Here is a 7,008-nt window from a genome sequence, read left to right as displayed (position 1 = left end):
AAACTGCATGGAAGCTGAGAAGCAGTTTGTCGGGCGATCACCCCTATCCATGCAGACGTGACTCTATAAAAAGGTTATGTATTTTGATGCTAAAGGTTTAACGTCACCCCTACTGAGTGAGCACGTATGCCCCTCGACACCGTTCACCCAAAGTTCGGGCTAGACGTCGCCAGTGTATCTTCCCACTAGCAGGATATGAGGAAATAGTGATCAGCTAATCCTCCACACATGCGCCCGAGATCAAAAAAATATTTGTCTAAACTGGAAAAATGTTATTGTCATATCTTATTTTATGGAGTCTATATAACTATAATAATTATAGTTGAGGCGCTATTTCACTATCAACTAATAGTTGACAAATATTGTTTCTGTGAATATATTTTTATAGTATTCAGTACTATTTAGTTCCTATTACTTTGGAAAACTAGTTACAAGTATTTAAATTGCAGAGTTGCCAAACGAATAGTTGCCACAACTACTTCATTTTCTCTCAGTGAAAAGTTGGAATTTTGTATTAAAGAAGTATTATGGTCTTGCCATAAATAAGTGACATAAGTGATGCTACACCTCTCATGTCTCCTTACAGTGCCAGACTAGAGTCAAGCTCAACAGGGTCTTCTTTCCCCGCTAATTTTTCCAAGCCCGTTCCCTTGGCAGTGGTTTCGCTAGATAGTAGATAGGGACAGTGGGAATCTCGTTAATCCATTCATGCGCGTCACTAATTAGATGACGAGGCATTTGGCTACCTTAAGAGAGTCATAGTTACTCCCGCCGTTTACCCGCGCTTGCTTGAATTTCTTCACGTTGACATTCAGAGCACTGGGCAGAGATCATTAATGAGTATAAATATTCAATATTGTAAGGAAGGCAAGCTTATCATACGTAATATATGTACAAAAGAGTTAGACTGTACGCACACGGCTGAAAATTTGAAAAGAGAAATTATAATTGAGCTTGATAAATGCGGGATTTCTGAAAATATGATTTATTGCGTGACGACTGATAACGCGGCCAATATGTTAAAAACGATTAAATTACTAAGTGACGATGTTTCCTCGATGTATGTTGAAAGTGAAACAAATGAAAATAACGATGAAGAAATGAATGGAAACATGAACAGTAGTGACGAAGATAGCGAAGAAGAAGGAAGTGAAACTGAAGATGAGGAGAGCAGTGAGAATATTTTGGAAGAAAACTCAACCAAATCGGTAGAAAATGATTTATCTCTAACTTTTGATAATTTACCAAGTAAATTTTCATCTGAAGGTGTGTTTGGGCAAAGATGTGTGGCACATACTTTGCAGCTTGCAGTCGAAGATGCTATTAAAAAAAATGATATACGTGAATTATTAACGAGAGCAAGAAGCCTCGTTAAAAAACTTTGCACACCAACAAATTCAGGTATCTTAGTTGCAATTGGAAGAAGAAAACCTACACTCGACTGCCCGACACGTTGGCATTCACTATATGACATGATTTTAAGTTTATTGGCTTTCAGATTTATGCCCGATCAAATTTTATCAGCAAATAAGAAATCTAAATTATCAAATCTGTCAATTAATAATTATGATAAATTACAGTTGATAGTTGATGCCTTAAAACCAGCAAAAGTTACCATGAAAAAATTACAGGCAGAGCAACTTCAGGTTGGCGATTTCATACAAGCGTGGTTGATGTGTAAACACAATACAAAGACTATCGACAGTTCGTTAGCAAAAGCACTGGTCACTGCCATGCAGGAGCGAGAGGTTAAACTAATGGAGAGCCCAGCTTTGCTATGTGCAATTTATTTAGATGCCAGGTGGCAAGTTCTGCTTTCTGAGACGCAAAGAGAAATTGCAGTAAACCATCTCGTTTTTGTATGGCAGCGATTACAAGCTTTGAAAACGATTGAAATTAGTACACCATCTAGTACGTGCCACGATAGTGCGCTTAGATCACAGAGCACAGAAAAAATTGAAGACCCTCTAGAGTTAATGTTGTTAGAAAAGGAAAATTCGCGACAGAGCCAGCATATAAAAACTAACAAATCTGACATTAAACACCTTCTTATTAACTTTGGAAATGAAGAAAGAATTAAATACGAGGAAGATATACTTCTTTACTGGAAGAAGAAAAAAGTCACTTGCCCTGAACTTTATGAGCTCGCAGTAACTGTATTAGCTCTTCCAGTAACGCAAGTAAGCGTTGAAAGATTGTTTTCTAATCTCAAATTTATTTTAAATTATTTGAGAAATAAAATGTCATGTACTCTTCTGAATGACATTTTGTTAGTTCGATGCAATCGTATTTTTGGTTCTAAGAAAAAAAACGTAGCAAAAAAGAAGAAAATTACGAAATAAATTGCGAAATTAGATTTTATTTTCCCACGTTCTATCTGATGCTATAGCGCTCATGCGACAATTTGTTAATGTATTATATTATTCCGTTCCAAATTATAACATTTCAAATATTTCCACAATGTTGATTACCATAAATAACAGCTAATTCTAGAGATCAGCTCTTATCATAAAATGACTAGTTTTCCTGCTTTTTCGAAACACAAAATTGTTTTTTGTTGCGTTTCAAATTGTTTAAACATAAATCGTCACTTTACAAATTATTATTCATCAAGTGTATCATTTTTGTTTGGATTTATTTGTTAAATAAATGAAATATTGTTATTATTTTGTTGGCGCGAAATTTAAGAACCCTTATTTGTTCATTCTTTGACTGACAAATAAACACACACACACACACACGCACGCACGCACGCACGCACGCACGCACGCACGCACGCACGCACGCACGCACGCACGCACGCACGCACGCACACACATGTATGTATATATAATACCTATACATAATATATATAACATATTAAGGTATTAATTTATTCTCTTGTTCTATATGTAATAATTAACTCCTTTTACATAAAGAAACTGCACTAAAACCGGTTTTTTAGGCTCCGGTTCGATACCGGAGCAATTTTAAAATTCGAAATTTGCTCCGTTCTTTCGGAACGTTACAAACTTCAATTGGTTCGGTTCGGTTTACATCTCAAGTTCCAAATAATTTACTCCATAAATTCATTCGGTCTTCGGAGCGGTTTTTGAACTCATACCGGTTCAAAACCGCTCCAAAGAGCATATTTTTGCTCCGGTTTTCAACCCTGATAAAATGTAATAGTATAACGTATGTATTGTATGTAATAGTATAACATGACATATGTGTGTAACGTAATATGTAATGTAGCAGTATAACATATGTATGTAGTATAACGTATGGATGTATGAATGTATGTATGTATATGTGTATATGTATGTAGTATAACGTAACGTATTGTGTGTATTATATTACAGCATTGGAAAGGATGTTATGTTAATAAAAATATTGTACATGTGTGTATTTCATATTTTTTACATACTTTATGTGTATTTCATATTTCAAACACTTTACATGTATTACATATTGTATATTTTTTTATGATAAGAATAAAATACAGTTTGCACGAATTAAATAACATCCCAGCAAACACAGTTATATAACGATTATATTGCCACTATATAACAAAATGTAACAGATTATATAACGTGGTTGTTAAATGTAAGTGGTACGTTAGTGGTAATTTCCCACTCATGGATTATTGCAGTTATATAATATAAATATAGCGATGTTATATAACATTTATATAGCAGTAATATAATTGTAATATAACTGCAGTGTAACTGTTATCGTACATTTTATCGTATATTAATTAATTTATAATTTGCCTTTTGCACATACTAATTCCAGAAAAGGTTTTTGAATTAATTCTAAGCGAAAACAAACTGTTTTATTTGCTTTTGCTTAAAATTAATATATCCGGCTCGAAGGACCAAAATGTGCACTCCGCGATCGGGTTTCGATTCGCGAGCGCGGTTGGCTGGTACAGCCTTGTAAAAAGGACTCGGCAATCAAGGTATTGGTGAGAGGAACGACTACGAAGAGATGCGGTATGTTTGGTATCGAAAATTTAATGTGTTACTGTGTCGAGGTATCGAGAAGTTCTTAGGCGAGCGGTATTCACAATAGGTATCTAGGCGGTAATTGCGAGCGCGCGAAGAGAGGGAAGGTTCGCCGGATAACGCGAGTATTTCCGAGGAGAAATTCGGGTAACAGGTAGCTGTCGCGGAATACGTCGGGTCCGACAAGGTCTCGCAGATCAACAACAGGAACGAAAACACGGCGAGCAATACAATCTAACGCTCGAAATCAACGGATGGGGCGAGAGATATTTCGCGATTCCTGAACAATATAAAAACCTTTTCTGGAATTAGTATGTGCAAAAGACATACATGTTTTTGCGTAGGAAAAGGGCAAATATAAATATTTAATAATCATTTTATTAAAAATATTATTGCAAATTTTTTTCAAAGTATACATTTGCTTATAAAATTCAATTAATTACGAGGGTCGTTCAATAAGTCGTTAGAAAATCTAAAAGGAGATTATGTTGAAAAATAAAAAAAATCGACCCAAAATAACTTGTTTTTTTATCTTTTTCTAAGGACTTATTGAACGACCCTCGTATAAGTGAGTGCATCAGAGATTAACAAATATATTTAATATATTAATAAATATATCACTAAAATATCTTCAGCACTCGGAGAATACATATATCTTTTCTCGCAATTTAATATACATCCTTGGTTTCTGCAAACAAGTCAGCGCAGCTTGTTTCAGAAGCCCGAGACGCTAGTCGAGATGCGGTAAAAGCAATGCAAAATCATTAGAAGCGCACTTCTGTCGTAATTACTTGACGTATCTTACAGCGGCCAATTTCCGAATTAATGAAACTTGATGAAAAATGAAATTCATCTAAAGTAATAGCCGTACGTGCAAATGGTGTAAATACTTCCATACACGACAACCTTTTTTACGTCGATATATCTTCTAACATTGTAACTTTAGTCTTCAATGAATATAAACGCTACCTCGTCTCTTAACGCCAAACACTGAATAAGTTTATCTATCGTTAAAAATCCCTACCTATGAAAGTACACATTTTACACGAGTAAAGAGGAGAACGTGTATCTCCGCGTGTGTAATATGACAGTAATGAACGTTAACGCCGACTAAATTAATGAATAGTATTGTTCGAGAGCACGCGGTAGCGCGGTGTAGCGCGAGGTAACGGGACGACCACAAGAGAATAAGGTAGCAAGTACGAAAATAACGTTTAATAATGTTTAATATGTACAAGAATTTACAAGTCTGTTTTAGGCAAGGTGCCGTGAACGGTGGCGCGCACTGAAGCTAGCACGGCAAAGCGGCAAGATGTAGCGAGTGCTAAAGCGAATTGCGGATGCGAAAGCAAATGCGGATTGCAAAGCAAAAAGCGGTATAAAGCGGTGTGCGGTCGTATTAGATACTAGGCGGGTGATCTGCGAGCGAAATCGGTTCCGCGGCGCAGCGGCGGTCTTTTATCACCTCCGCGGTGATGCTCCCTCCAGGCAGATCACCGATGATTTCGGGCGGGTGATTGGCCCTCGGCGGCCTACGTCATCGCGTTGACGTCACCGTTTTCACGTGACGACTAGAAGTGCTCGTTGCTTGTTTTCGGCAGCGGTGTTTATGGCATGAACTTTCTCCCTTGTTGGCGCGGTAGCGTGACTTTGTTATTGCCGAGCGAATGTCAGCGAATATTCCAGAATGCGACTGAGAGAAAATCCATGTCATAATTTGCCAATAATGCGACTTCTACATAGCGATCTTTAAATATTGCTGAAAGCGAGCGAACCCCGACATGCAATCAAACGCGATTTCCGGCAAGAGTAGCGCAATCTCAAACATCCCGCCTGCCTCGTCAAGCGTGACGAAACAAGACGGTGCACTCGAACGTGCGACGGAAGTCGCGGCGGAAGATATCGATCTTCAATCGATTTGCAATAATCGTGATTCCGGCGCGTGGTGCCGGCGAGCTATGGCGGCGTGGTGCGGCTGCGCAGTGTCACAACGCGCGGTGATCTCGCGCGAGACACGTATAATCGCAAAAGAAGTACCGTGACTTCGGTGACACGAGAAAAGTGAAGTGAGGATAAGTTGCGTTGGGGCGGAAGGAAGTGAACTTGAAACATTGAAGTGGATCGGGTGTCGCGACAGCGGCTTTGAGATGTTTTCGATGGTCGCGATGGATCGAGGCTCGCGCGATCGACGGCGCGACGGCGGAGAGCGACGACGCGCGGAGCACGTGGTAATTACGTGTATCGTCGCGAGCGTGAATTCGTGCGTATGCAAACATGTGAATAAGGTACGCGAGTGAATTGCCGTGTTGCCGCGAGTGCAGTGACGGTGAACAGTGCACCGTGTTCGATGAAATTGGTGGCAGTAGGCCATGAACAATTAATGGTCAACTGCGCAAACGACAATGAGTGACCGGTAATGTGAACGGTAAATTCGACAGCGAACATCGACAAGTGCGAATTGACATGAAGTGGCACGCGATACGTGACAAGTCATACCGCGAAACGACGGACAGAAATAAACGCGAGAAGACGAACAGAAATGCACGCGAGAAGCCGGACAGAAATACAACGGTGCAGTGAGGAGAATCGACGGAGGGTGTAAGGCTCCGTTTCGATCCTCCCGACGGCGGATTGCACGACGATCTTCCGCTCAGGCAGCTCGGCGTCAGGAATCTCGTCGCTCTCGTCCGGCCACCAGGTTCGGTTCTCCTGCGGCCACGCTGAGCCCGTCCATCTCAGGAGATGGCCGGTCAGCTTGCTGGGAGCTATCCCCTGGGAAGCGCAGTTGATCGGGTTGTCTCCGGGAACGTGCAGCCACTGAGTCTCGGGAGGAGTCAGTGGGAGAAGAGACACCCGGTTGGCCACGAACGGCTTCCACCTGGATGCGGTATCTTTGACCCTGTGAAGCGTCACGCGGGCGTCGTACTAGCGGAAGATTGGAGCTGCGGGCAAACTTAAAGTGTCGCGAGCGAGTCGCGGTAACTTGGTGAGCAATGTGGTAGTGGATAAGTGCGCGGTGACG

The sequence above is a fragment of the Temnothorax nylanderi genome, unplaced genomic scaffold (genome assembly GCF_030848795.1).
Source record: "Temnothorax nylanderi isolate EJ_2023f unplaced genomic scaffold, tnyl_v1.0 TNYL_tig0441_pilon, whole genome shotgun sequence".
Classification (NCBI taxonomy): domain Eukaryota; kingdom Metazoa; phylum Arthropoda; class Insecta; order Hymenoptera; family Formicidae; genus Temnothorax; species Temnothorax nylanderi.
This window is presented reverse-complemented; position numbering follows the sequence as displayed.